This window comes from Salmo salar, unplaced genomic scaffold, assembly GCF_905237065.1.
Source record: "Salmo salar unplaced genomic scaffold, Ssal_v3.1, whole genome shotgun sequence".
In the NCBI taxonomy this organism is placed as follows: Eukaryota; Metazoa; Chordata; class Actinopteri; order Salmoniformes; family Salmonidae; genus Salmo; species Salmo salar.
Window position 1 is genome coordinate 108,438 of NW_025547971.1, and position 14,063 is coordinate 122,500.

Genomic DNA, 14,063 nt, shown 5'->3' on the forward strand with positions numbered 1-14,063 from the left:
CTACCAAGGTTTTCCAACACACAGATTTCACCTACTACGGTAGCTATGTTGGTCTATTTTACTTCAAACAATGTGTTGGCAGGTTGCTTAGGATTCAAACCTTCTCAGATCATGCTAATACCCACCAGACATTTCTAAACCAAGAGGCACAATATCGCCAGACTTTGGGGAATGCTTGTGAAACAGACCAATGAGACCAGGTTGGGGTTTGGGGTTAGAGAAGTCACAAAGAGAAGTGAAACATTCTTCCTGAGTTGTTCATTTTCTCTAAATATAAAGGCACAACCTAGATTAGAGCCAATGTCTTCAGTAGTGGAACATGTTATTACTCTAAACTCATGAAAGTGACAAACTGACTGTAACGGCTGTCGTAGAGAGGGGACCAAAGTGCAGCGTGTTGATTGCTCATGATGAATATTTATTTTAACTCAGAACACTAAAGAAAAAATAACGACGCGAAAACAAAAGCACACAGTTCTGTCAGGTACAGAAAACTAAGCAGAAGACAACTACCCAAAAACACAGGTGTAAAAAAACATACTTAAGTATGATCTCCAATTAGAGACAACGAGGACCAGCTGCCTCTAATTGGAGATCATCCCAAATAAACAACATAGAAATACAAAACATAGAAAAACACAACACCCCCTGTCACACCCTGCTCTAAAAATAACATCTTACTATGGTCAGGACGTGACATTAGTATAGTTGTGACACTGACACATTCTCTAACAAATTTTAGGAAGCTTAATTTGACAAGTTAGCAACCATACAATGGTGTTGCTCAAGGTAAACACACACAATGACATTACATCATGGACATAACACTACAACTTTCCTTCTGTTAGTAGTAATGAAGCCTTTTCATCATGGACATAACACTACAACTTTCCTTCTGTTAGTAGTAATGAAGCCTTTACAACTGATACTGTCAGCTGGTTCCAGTCAGTGGTGTCTGTATGTTCTCATGATAAACTAACTCTAACTCTGTTGATGGAGGTCAAGGCTGCAGCATCTAAAGAGAAGTACATGATAAACTGACTCTAACTCTGTTGTGGAAACTTCACACCTCTCTGTTGCTGATACTGTTGATGGAGGTCAAGGCTGCTGCATCTAAAGATAAGTGTGCTGGTGTGAAAAGGGAAGGGGGAGAGAGAAAATAAGAGAAATGAGAAGTAAAGAGATGGACTGACAGGGTTGTGGTTATTCACCGCTGCTGAAGAGAGCATCTTTTTCCACCCACCATGACGTTCTGATGAACAGGGTCACTAGGTAAAGAGAGAGGAGAGAGAGATGAGTGAGGGACAGAGGAGCTGATCCAGTCTACTACAGTGAAGACCTCCAACACCACAGGAACATTGATACACCCCTACAGGTCTCAGTGTTTAATGTGTAGTTAGATACATTTATACACCCCAACATACAGTCCAATTATAATGACTGATTCAATCAGATGTTTGACTGGTGTTTTAAGTGTTTAGAACTCTGAATGTACATCATACAGAATACGTACAGTTGAAGTTGGAAGTTGACATACACCTTAGCAAACTACATTTAAACTTAGTTTTTCACAATTCCTGACATTTAATCCCAGTAAAACGTTCCTGTCTTAGATCAGTTAGGATCACCACTTTATTTTAAGAATGTGAAATGTCAGAATAATAGTTGAGAGAATGATTTCTTTCAGCTTTTATTTCTTTCATCACATTCCCAGTGTGTCAGAAGTTTACATCCACTCAATTATTATTTGGTTGTTTAAATTGTTTAACTTGGGTCAAACGTTTCAGGTAGCTTCCCACAATAAGTTGGGTGAATTTTGGCCCATTCTTCCTGACAGAAATGGTGTAACTGAGTCAGGTTTGTAGGCCTCCTTGCTCGCACACACTTTTTCAGTTCTGCCTACACATTTTCTATAGGATTGATGGCAGGGCTTTGTGATGGCCACTCCAATACCTTGACTTTGTTGTCCTTAAGCCATTTTGCCACAACTTTGGACGTATGCTTGGGGTCATTGTCCATTTGGAAGACCCATTTGCGACCAAGCTTTAACTTCCTGACTGATGTCTTGATATGTTCAATATATCCACATAATTTTCCCACCTCATGATGCCATCTATTTTGTGAAGTGCACCAGTCACTCCTGCAGCAAAGCACCCTCATAACATGATGCTGCCACCCCCGTGCTTCACGGTTGGGATGGTGTTCGTTGGCTTGCAAGCCTCCCCCTTTTCCTCCAGACAAAACAATGGTCATTATGACCAAACAGTTCTATATTTGTTTCATCAGACCAGAGGACATTTCTCCAAAAAGTACGATATTTTTCCCCATGTGCAGTTGCAAACCGTAGTCTGGCTTTTTTATGGCGGTTTTGGAGCAGTGGCTTTTTCCTTGCTGAGCGGCCTTTCAGGTTATATCGATATAGGTGTAACGCCCTGGCCATAGAGAGGGTTTTTTTGTTCTCTATTTTGGTTAGGCCAGGGTGTTACATGGGTGGGCGTTCTATGTTTATTTTTCTATGTTGGTTTGTTTCTTTGGTTAGGCCGTGTGTGGCTCTCAATCAGGAATAGCTGTAGATCGTTGTTGCTGATTGAGAGTCATACATAGGCAGCCTGTTTTTCCTTTGGGGTTTGTGGGTGATTATTTTCTGTCTAGGTTTGTGTTAATCCTGACAGGACTGTTTGGCTGTCGTTTCTTTTCGTGTTTTGTTTGTAGTGTTCATTCGTTTATTAAAATCCTTTATGATGAACACATCCTCCGCTGCACCTTGGTCTCATTGCGACGACGGTTGTTACAGAATCACCCACCAGAAAAGGACCAAGCAGCGGAGGAAGGAGCTGCACCAGGAGAAGAGCATGGTCTCCAGTGCGCCGTTTCGGTCCAGGTTATCCTGCGCCGGCTCTGCGCACTGTGTCTCCGGGGTGCTGGGAGGGCTCAATTCGCCCTATGCCTGCGCTCCGCCCGTGCCGGCCAAGAGTGGGCATTCAGCCTGGAGTATGGGTGGCAAGCCTACGCACTAGAACTCCAGTGCTCCCCCACAGCCCGGTTTATCCTGTGCCTCCTCCCAGGACCAGGCCTCCAGGGGGTCTCACCAGCCTGGTCTATTGTGTGCCTCCTCCCAGGACCAGGCCTCCTGTGGGTCTCCCCAGCCTGGTGAGTCCTGTGCCTGCGCCCAGAGCCAGGCCTCCTGCATGTCTCCCCAGCCTGGTGAATCCTAGTCCGGAGCCGCCAGAGCCGCCCGCCAGTCCGGAGCTGCCAGAGCCGCCCGCCAGTCCGGAGCCGCCAGAACCGCCCGCCAGTCCGGAGCCGCCAGAGCCGCCCGCCTGTCCGGAGCCGCCAGAGCCTCCCGCCAGCCGGGCACAGCCAGAGTCGCCCGCCATCCGGGCGCGGCCAGAGTCGCCCGCCAGCCGGGCGCGGCCAGAGTCGCCCGCCAGCCCGGAGCTGCCAGAGCCGCCCGCCAGCCGGGCGCGGACGAATTTGTCCCACCTACGCATCAGCCAGTGTAATCCAGTGGCGCGATTTTCAAATACCTTAGAAATGCTATTACTTAAATTTCTCAAACATATGACTATTTTACAGCATTTTAAAGACAAGACTCTCGTTAATCTAACCACACTGTCCGATTTCAAAAGGCTTTACAACGAAAGCAAAACATTAGATTATGTCAGCAGAGTATCCAGCCCAGCCAGAAATAATCAGACACCCATTTTTCAAGCTAACATATAATGTCACAAAAACCCAGAAGACAGCTAAATGCAGCACTAACCTTTGATGATCTTCATCAGATGACACACCTAGGACATTATGTTATACAATACATGCATGTTTTGTTCAATCAAGTTCATATTTATAGCAAAAAACAGCTTTTTACATTAGCATGTGACGTTCAGAACTAGCATACCCCCCGCAAACCTCCGGTGAATTTACTAAATTACTCACGATAAACGTTCACAAAAAACATAACAATTATTTTAAGAATTATAGATACAGAACTCCTTTGTGCAATCGAGGTGTTCGATTTTAAAATAGCTTTTCGGTGAAAGCACATTTTGCAATATTCTCAGTAGATAGCCCAGCCATCACGGCTAGCCATTTAGACACCGACCAAGTTTAGCCCTGACCAAACTCCGATTTACTATTACAAAAGTTTGATTACCTTTGTTGTCTTCGTCAGAATGCACTCCCAGGACTGCTACTTCAATAACAAATGTTGGTTTGGTCCAAAATAATCCATCGGTATATCCAAATAGCGGCGTTTTGTTCGATGCGTTCCAAGACACTATCCGAAGTGTAAATAAGGGTTACGAGCATGGCGCAAATCGTGACAAAAAAATTCTAAATATTCCATTACCGTACTTCGAAGCATGTCAACCGCTGTTTAAAATCCATTTTTATGCCATTTTTCTCGTCAAAAAGCGATAATATTCCGACCGGGAATCTGCGTTTAGGTAAACAGAGGAAAGAAAACAAAGCATTCGGTCGACGCGGGCACGCGCCTGAGTCTCACAGTACTGTAACCAGCTACTACCCAAACGCGCTACTTTTTTTTCAGCCAGAGCCTGCAAATCCACGATTCAGCTTTTTTCCTCCTTCTGAGAGGCAATTGGAGCCGTAGGAAGTGTCACGTAACAGCAGAGATCCTTTGTTTTGGATAGAGATGACAAAGAAGGCCAAGAAATGGTCAGACAGGGTACTTCCTGTACAGAATCTTCTCAGGTTTTGACCTGCCATTTGAGTTCTGTTATACTCACAGACACCATTCAAACAGTTTTAGAAACTTTGGAGTGTTTTCTATCCAAAGCCAATAATTATATGCATATTCTATTTACTGGGCAGGAGTAGTAACCAGATTAAATCGGGTACGTTTTTTATCCAGCCGTGTCAATACTGCCCCCTAGCCCTAACAGGTTAATCTCTAGGAAACAGAATGTGTCTCCATCCTGAGCGGTATGATGGCTTCGTGGTCCCATTGTGTTTATACTTGCGTACTATAGTTTGTAGAGATGAACGTGGTAATGCGTTCAGGCATTTGGAAATTGCTCCCAAGGATGAACTAGACTTGTGGAGGTCTTAAATTTTGTTTCTGAGGTCTTGGCTGATTTATTTTTATTTTCTCATGATGTCAAGCAAGGAGGCACTGGGTTTGAAGGTAGGCCTTGAAATACATCCACAGGTAATCCTCCAATAGTGTATGTAAACTTCTGACCCACTGGAATTGTGATACAAGTAATTATAAGTGAAATAATCTGTCTGTAAACAATTGTTGGAAAAATGACTTGTGTCATGCACAAAGTAGATGTCCTAACGGACTTGCCAAAACTATAGTTTGTTAACAAGAAATGTGTGGCGTGGTTAAAAAATGAGTTTTAATGACTCCAACCTAAGTGTATGTAAACTTCTGACTTCAACTGTACGTTCCCATTCAGACTAAAATAGACCTGCTGCAACAGTCAGCAAAGGCAAGAAGAGGGAGGTACATGTCTGGGCCTGTGCGTGTGCGTGTGTGTGTGTGTGTGTGTGTGTTTTTGTTTCTCTGCATGTGTGTCCTGTGTGGCTCAGTTGGTAGAGACTGGTGCTTAGAAAAGTACAAAAATGTATCCGCTCACTTCTGTAAGTCTCTCTGGACAAGAGCGTCTGCTAAATGACTCACTAGTGTAAGTCGCTAAATGACAAAAACATATAAAAATACATGTAAAATGTGTGACAGAGGGACAGAGGTGTTTAACAATGGGTGATGTTGTTCACATACAGCTATAACCTCAAACATACACAGATCTCCTGCTCTGATAAGTATCTATATGTGGTGGGGTGGAGACAGCCTCTATTTTTACTAATGCTTTCAGTTGTTCGCCTAGCTTCCTGAAACAGGTCACATCTGTGTGTGACAAAGGGACATTGGTGTTTAACTATGGGTGATGTTGTTCACATAAAGCTACTACTAATGCTCTCAGCTGTAAGCATCATGTTATACTGTTTAAATGTCAGCCACCAGACCAGAGCATCATGTTATACAGTTTAAATGTCAGCCACCAGACCAGAGCATCATGTTATACTGTTTAAATGTCAGCCACCAGACCAGAGCATCATGTTATACAGTTTAAATGTCAGACACCAGACCAGAGCATCATGTTATACTGTTTAAATGTCAGCCACCAGACCAGAGCATCATGTTATACAGTTTAAATGGAACCAGTTATTACCATTTGGCTCTACTGGCTTTCTACTGGGCCCACCCATAACCACAGCCATAAAATAGACCTGGTTATTACCAAGGGGCTTTCTACTGGGCCCACCCATAACCACAGCCATAAAATAGACCTGTTTATTACCAAGGGGCTTTCTACTGGACCCACCCATAACCACAGCCATACTCTGGACCTGGTTATTACCAAGGGGCTTTCTACTGGGCCCACCCATAACCACAGCCATACTCTGGACCTGGTTATTACCAAGGGGCTTTCTACTGGGCCCACCCATAACCACAGCCATGCTCTGGACCTGGTTATAACCAAGGGTGTTTCTACTGGGCCCACCCATAACCACAGCCATACTCTGGACCTGGTTATTACCAAGGGGCTTTCTACTGGGCCCACCCATAACCACAGCCATACTCTGGACCTGGTTATTACCAAGGGGCTTTCTACTGAACCCACCCATAACCACAGCCATACTCTGGACCTGGTTATAACCAAGGGGCTTTCTACTGGGCCAACCCATAACCACAGCCATACTCTGGACCTGGTTATTACCAAGGGGCTTTCTACTGGGCCCACCCATAACCACAGCCATACTCTGGACCTGGTTATTACCAAGGGGCTTTCTACTGGGCCCACCCATAACCACAGCCATACTATAGACCTGGTTATTACCAAGGGGCTTTCTACTGGGCCCACCGATAACCACAGCCATACTCTGGACCTGGTTATTACCAAGGGGCTTTCTATTGACATATCCTCTATTGTTGATGTTGCTTTCTCTGATCACCACTGGGGATTTTTTTACTAGCTTGTTGCCAGTCAACGTTAGTTAAATAAAAACATTGTAAATGAAGGGAAAACATTGATGCCATAGATCCAGTAAAGTTGAAAAAAGGAGAGGCCCTTGGATGACTGAGGAAACTAATAAATTAAAGAGAAACTGCAGAAAGACGGAGTGGAATTGGATGAAGTCAAAGTTGCAGGTCCATTATGATATTCTGAGAGAGCATCATATATAACAAGGCCATTAGAAATGAGAGAGCATCATATATAAATCCTCTTACATCTAGACGTTCCGCTTAGCGGAACACCTGCTCCAATATCCAATGATGGGCGTGGCGCGAAATACAAAGTCCTCGAAAATCCGAAAACTTCCATTTTTCAAACATATGACTATTTTACACCATTTTAAAGACAAGAATCTCCTTTATCTAACCACACTGTCCGATTTCAAAAAGGCTTTACAGCGAAAGCAAAACATTAGATCATGTCAGCAGAGTACCCAGCCAGAAATAATCAGACACCCATTTTTCAAGCTAGCATATAATGTCACAAAAAACAAAACCACAGCTAAATGCAGCACTAACCTTTGATGATCTTCAGCAGATGACACTCCTAGGACATTATGTTATCCTGTTAGGGCTAGGGGGCAGCATTGGCACGGCTGGATAAAAAACATACCCGATTTAATCTGGTTACCACTCCTACTCAGTAACTAGAATATGCATATACTTATTACATATGGATAGAAAACACCCTAAATTTTCTAAAACTGTTTGAATGGTGTCTGTGAGTATAACAGAACTCAAATGGCAGGTCAAAACCTGAGAGATTCCTTTACAGGAAGTGGCCTGTCTGACCATTTGTTGAACTTCTTTTCCATCTCTATCATTTACTAAGGATCTCTGCTCTAACGTGACACTTCCCACGTCGTCCATAGGCGCTCAGAGCCCGGGGAAAAAACAGAATGTCGTCATTCCAGCCCCAGGCTGAAACACATTATCGCCTTTCTCAAGTGGCCCATCAAGAGACACTAGCTTATGCGCGTGACCCCGACCGCCCCCGCCTTTGGGATTTTTTCCTCTGTTTGCCGAAAAGGAGATTCCCTGTCGGAATATTATCGCTTTTCTACGAGAAAAATGTCGTAAAAATTGATTTTAAACAGCGGTTGACATGCTTCGAGGTACGGTAATGGAATACTTAGAATTTTATTGTCACGAATTGCGCCAAGCGCGTGACACTTCTTTACTATTTCGGATAGTGTCTGGAACGCACGAACAAAACGCCGCTATTCGGATATAACGATGGATTATTTTGGACCAAACCAACATTTGTTATTGAAGTAGCTGTCCTGGGTGTGTATTCTGACGAAGACAACAAAAGGTAATGACATTTTTATAATAGTAAATATGATTATGGTGAGTGCTAAACTTGCCGGGTGTCTAAATAGCGAGCCCGTGATGCCTGGGCTATGTACTTAGAATATTGCAAAATGTGCTTTCACCAAAAAGCTATTTTAAAATCGGACATATCGAGTGCATAGAGGAGGTCTGTATCTATAATTCTTAAAATAATTGTTATGCTTTTTGTGAACGTTTATCGTGAGTAATTTAGTAAAATGTTAGCGAATTCCCCGGAAGTTTGCGGGGGTATGCTAGTTCTGAACGTCACATGCTAATGTAAAAAGCTGGTTTTTGATATAAATATGAACTTGATTGAACAAAACATGCATGTATTGTATAACATAATGTCCTAGGGTTGTCATCTGATGAAGATCATCAAAGGTGAGTGCTGCATTTAGCTGTCTTCTGGGTTTTGGTGACATTATATGCTGGCTTGAAAAATGGGTGTCTGATTATTTCTGGCTTGGTACTCTGCTGACATAATCTAATGTTTTACTTTCGTTGTAAAGCCTTTTTGAAATCGGACAGTGTGGTTAGATTAACGAGAGTCGTGTCTTTAAATGGCTGTAAAATAGTCATATGTTTGAGAAATTGAAGTAATAGGATTTTTAAGGTTTTGAAAATCGCGCCACCAGATAGCAGTGGCTGTTACGTAGGTGGGACGAATTCGTCCCGCCTAGCCTAGAGAGGTTAAACAATACATGCATGTTTTGTTCAATCAAGTTCATATTTATATAAAAAATAGCTTTTTACATTAGCATGTGACGTTCAGAACTAGCATTCCCACCGAACATTTCCGGTGAATTTACTAAATTACTCACGATAATTGTTCACAAAAACATAACAATTATTTTAAGAATTATAGATACAGAACTCCTTTATGCAATCGCGGTGTCCGATTTTAAAATAGCTTTTCGGTGAAAGCACATTTTGCAATATTCTGAGTAGATAGCCCGGCCATCATGGCTAGCTATTTTGACACCCACCAAGTTTGGTATTCACCAAACTCAGATTTACTATAAGAAAAATTGGATTACCTTTGCTGTTCTTCATCAGAATGCACTCCCAGGACTTCTACTTCATCACCCAATGTTGTTTTGGTTTCAAATAATCCATAGTTATATCCAAATAGCGGCGTTTTGTTGTGCGTTCAAGACACTATCCGAAGGGTAATGAAGGGTGATGCGCCCGGCGCGTTTCGTGACAATACATTTCAAAATATTCCATTACCGTACTTCGAAGCATGTCAAACGCTGTTTAAAATCAATTTTTATGCAATTTTTCTCGTAAAAAAAGCGATAATATTCCGACCGGGAGTCGTTGTTTTCGTTCAAAGATAGAGAAAGTAAAATGGACTCTTCTCGTGCACGTGTGCGCCAGTCTCATTGTTCTCAGATCGACCACTATCCAAATGCGCTACTGTTTTTCAGCCATGGCCTGCAAAGTCATCATTCAACGTTCTGGCGCCTTCTGAGAGCCTATGGGAGCATTAGAAAATGTCACGTTACAGCAGAGATCCCCTGTTTTGGATAGAGATGATCAAGAAGGCCAAGAAATGGTCAGAGAGGGCGCTTCCTGTTTGGAATCTTCTCAGGTTTTGGCCTGCCAAATGAGTTCTGTTATACTCACAGACACCATTCAAACAGTTTTAGAAACTTTGGAGTGTTTTCTATCCAAAGCTAATAATTATATGCATATTCTAGTTTCTGGGCAGGAGTAATAATCAGATTAAATCGGGTACGTTTTTTATCCGGCCGTAAAAATACTGCCCCCTATCCATAACAAGATAACAAGGCCATTAGAAATGAGAGAGCATCATATATAACAAGGCCGTTAGAAATGAGAGAGCATCATATATAACAAGGCCGTTAGAAATGAGAGAGCTTCATATATAACAAGGCCATTAGAAATGAGAGAGCATCATATATAACAAGGCCATTAGAAATGAGAGAGCATCATATATAACAAGGCCATTAGAAATGAGAGAGCATCATATATAACAAGGCCATTAGAAATGAGAGAGCATCATATATAACAAGGCCATTAGAAATGAGAGAGCATCATATATAACAAGGCCATTAGAAATGAGAGAGCATCATATTTAACAAGGCCATTAGAAATGCCAGATGGGCTCATTTTACTAACTTGATCACTATTAATCAGAATAATTAGAGAGTGCTCTTCTCCACCATTGATGGCCTGATAAATCCTACCTCCGCAGACACCTGAAACCCCACCTCTTTAAGGAATACCTGGGATAGGATAAAGTAATCCTTCTAATCCCCCCCTAAAAGATTTAGATGCACTATTGTATGTAAAGTGGTTGTTCCACTGGATATCATAAGGTGAATGCACCAATTTGTAAGTCGCTCTGGATAAGAGTGTCTGCTAAATTACTTAAATGTAAAATGTAAATGTATGAGAACTTTCCTCCACATCTAAATGTGGTGAGTTTGCAGCATATTTCAGGTACTAGATTCAACATTGGACTGGGTATCAGTCAAGACCTGATGAGAAGTTTGATGATAATGTGTACTAATCTACCACACAAAGGTACTATGGATTTCTTTTCCCTGGTTGACACAGACATGTTCAGGAAAATGATATCACAATTTAAGCCTTCCAATTCCAATCTGGTTTTTGTGCCCACCAAAGCACAGAGGCAAAGTAGTAAATTATCTTAGAGCCAATACAGAGACAGTCTGAGTTAAAGTAGTAAATTATCTTAGAGCCAACACAGAGACAGTCTTAGTTAAAGTAGTAAATTATCTTAGAGCCAACACAGAGACAGTCTTAGTTAAAGTAGTAAATTATCTTAGAGCCAACACAGAGACAGTCTTAGTTAACTTGTTATGGATAGGGGGGCAGTATTTTCACGGCCGGATAAAAAACGTACCCGATTTAATCTGATTATTACTCCTGCCCAGAAACTAGAATATGCATATAATTGTTTGATTTGGATAGAAAACACCCTAATGTTTCTAAAACTGTTTGAATGGTGTCTGTGAGTATAACAGAACTCATTTGGCAGGCCAAAACCTGAGAAGATTCCAAACAGGAAGCGCCCTCTCTGACTATTTCTTGGCCTTCTTGATCATCTCTATCCAAAACAGGGGATCTCTGGCATAACGTGACATTTTCTAACGCTCCCAAAGGCTCTCAGAAGGCGCCAGAACTTTGAATGATGACTTTGCAGGCCATGGCTGAAAAACAGTAGCGCATTTGGATAGTGGTCGATCTGAGAACAATGAGACTGGGGCGCGTGCACGAGCCGACACCATGTTTTTATTTTTTCTTCTTTGAACGAAAACAGGGTTTCCCGGTCGGAATAGTATCGCTTTTTACGAGAAAAATTGCATAAAAATTGATTTTAAACAGCGTTTGACATGCTTCGAAGTACGGTAATGGAATTTTTGAATTTTTTTGTCACGAACGCGCCGTGCTGCGTCACCCTTGTTTACCCTTCGGATAGTGTCTTGAACGCATCGAAGAAAACGCCACTATTTGGATATAACTATGGATAATTTGGAACCAAACCAACATTTGTTATTGAAGTAGAAGTCCTGGGAGTGCATTCTGATGAAGAACAGCAAAGGTAATAACATTTTTCTTATAGTAAATCTGACTTTGGTGAGTGCTAAACTTGGTGGGTGTGTAAATAGCTAGCCCTGTGATGCCGGGCTATCTACTTAGAATATTGCAAAATGTGCTTTCACCGAAAAGCTATTTTAAAATCGGACAAAGCGAGTGCATAGAGGAGTTCTGTATCTATAATTCTTAAAATAATTGTTATGTTTTTTGTGAACGTTTATCGTGAGTAATTTAGTAAATTCACCGGAAGTTTGCGGGGGGTATGCTAGTTCTGAACGTCACATGCTAATGTAAAAGCTGGTTTTTTATATAAATATGAACTTGATTGAACAAAACATGCATGTATTGTATACAGAAACTAAAACAGGAAACGCCCGTGCTCAGGTCTGTTCAATGTTGGTCCGACCAATCGGATTCCACGCTTCAAGATTGCTTCAATCACGTGGGCTGGGATATGTTCCGGATAGCTTAAGACAACAATATTGATGTATACGCTGTTTCGGTGAGCGAGTATATTAGCAAGTGCATCGTTGATGTTGTACCCACGGTGAATATTAAAACCTTCCCCAACCAGAAACCGTTGATTGATGGCAGCATTCGCGCAAAACTGAAAGTGCGAACCCCTGCTTTTAATCATGGCAAGGCAACTGGAAACATGACCGAATACAAACAGTGTAGCTATTCCCTCCGCAAGGCAATCAAACAAGCTAAGTGTCAGTATAGAGACAAAGTAGAGTTGCAATTCAACGGCTCTGTCACGCCCTGACCTGAGAGAGACGGTTTATTTCTCTATTTTGTTAGGTCAGGGTGTGGGGTGGGCAGTCTGTGGTAAATTTCTATGTTACATTCTATGTTTTCTTTTTCTTTGTGTTGAGCCGAGTATGGTTCCTAATCAGATGCAGCTGCCTACCAATCATACTTAGGCAGCCCTTTTTCCACCTTCAGTTGTGGATCTTGTGTTTGTACAGCTCAGTAAAGCCTGCAAGACTGCAGTTGTTTCGTTATTTTGCTTTAGTGTTCTGAGTTACAATAAATATAAATATGACAACTTTCCACGCTGCACCTTGGTCTCCTCCTTACGACGTTCGTCCCACCACAAAAGGACCAAGCAGCGTGGTCAGGAGAAATGGACCTGGGAAGACATCCGGGATGGCAAGGGATCCTGGACGTGGGAGGAGATCCAGGCTGGATGGGATCACCTCCCATGGGAACAGGTGGAGGCAGCGAGAGCAGAACGGCAACGTGACGAGGAACTAGCACGGCAACGACGGAAGCACGAGAGGCAGCCCCAAAAATGGGGGGCACACGGGTAGATTGGCAGAGTCAGGGTGGAGACCTGAGCCAACTCACCGTGCTTACCGTGGGGACCAGGTGAACAGCCAGGCACCGTGTTATGCTATGATGCGCACTATATCTCCAGTGAGCATTCATAGCCCGGTACGCGGTGTGCCTGCGCCCCGCATTTGCCATGATAGAGTGGGCATTCAGCCAGGATGGATTGTGCCAGCTCAGCGCTCCTGGTCTCCAGTGCGCCTCCTCGGTCCAGGATATCCTGCTCCAGCTCTACGCACTGTGTCGCCAGTACGCCTTCACAGCCCAGTTCGTTCTGTGCCAGCGCTCCGCCCTTGCCGGGCTAAAGTAAGCATCCAGCCAGGACGGGTTGTGCCAGACCTAAGCTCCAGACCTCCGGTGCGCCTCCACGGCCCAGTATACCCTGTGCCAGCTCTGCGCATCCGGTCTCCAGTGCGTCTCCCCAGTTCGGTGAAACCGGTTCCAGCTCCACATAAGAAGCCTCCAGTGATGATCCATGGTCCGAAGCCTCCAGTGATGATCCATGGTTCGAAGCCTCCAGTGATGATCCATGGCATGAAGCCTCCAGTGATGATCCATGGCCCGGAGCCTCCAGTGATGATCCATGGCCCGGAGCCTCCAGGGATGATCCATGGCCCGGAGCCTCCAGGGATGATCCATGGCCCGGAGCCTCCAGGGACGATCCACGGCCCGGAGCCTCCAGGGACGATCCACGGCGCGGAACCTCCTGAGACGGCCCGCGGTCCGGAACCTCCTGAGACGGCCCGCGGTCCGGAACCTACTG

At 43.5% G+C, this 14,063-nt stretch overlaps 1 long non-coding RNA gene across 1 annotated transcript in view; it reads right to left on the reverse strand.

Moving 5' to 3' along the window:
- Positions 1-564: 564 nt before the first annotated feature.
- Positions 565-14,063, reverse strand: part of LOC123732539 (uncharacterized) — a 16,303-nt gene continuing 2,804 nt past the window's right edge. The window contains exon 4 of the long non-coding RNA XR_006763206.1: positions 565-1,268. This is a non-coding gene — a long non-coding RNA (uncharacterized lncRNA). The remainder of the gene's footprint in view (positions 1,269-14,063) is intronic.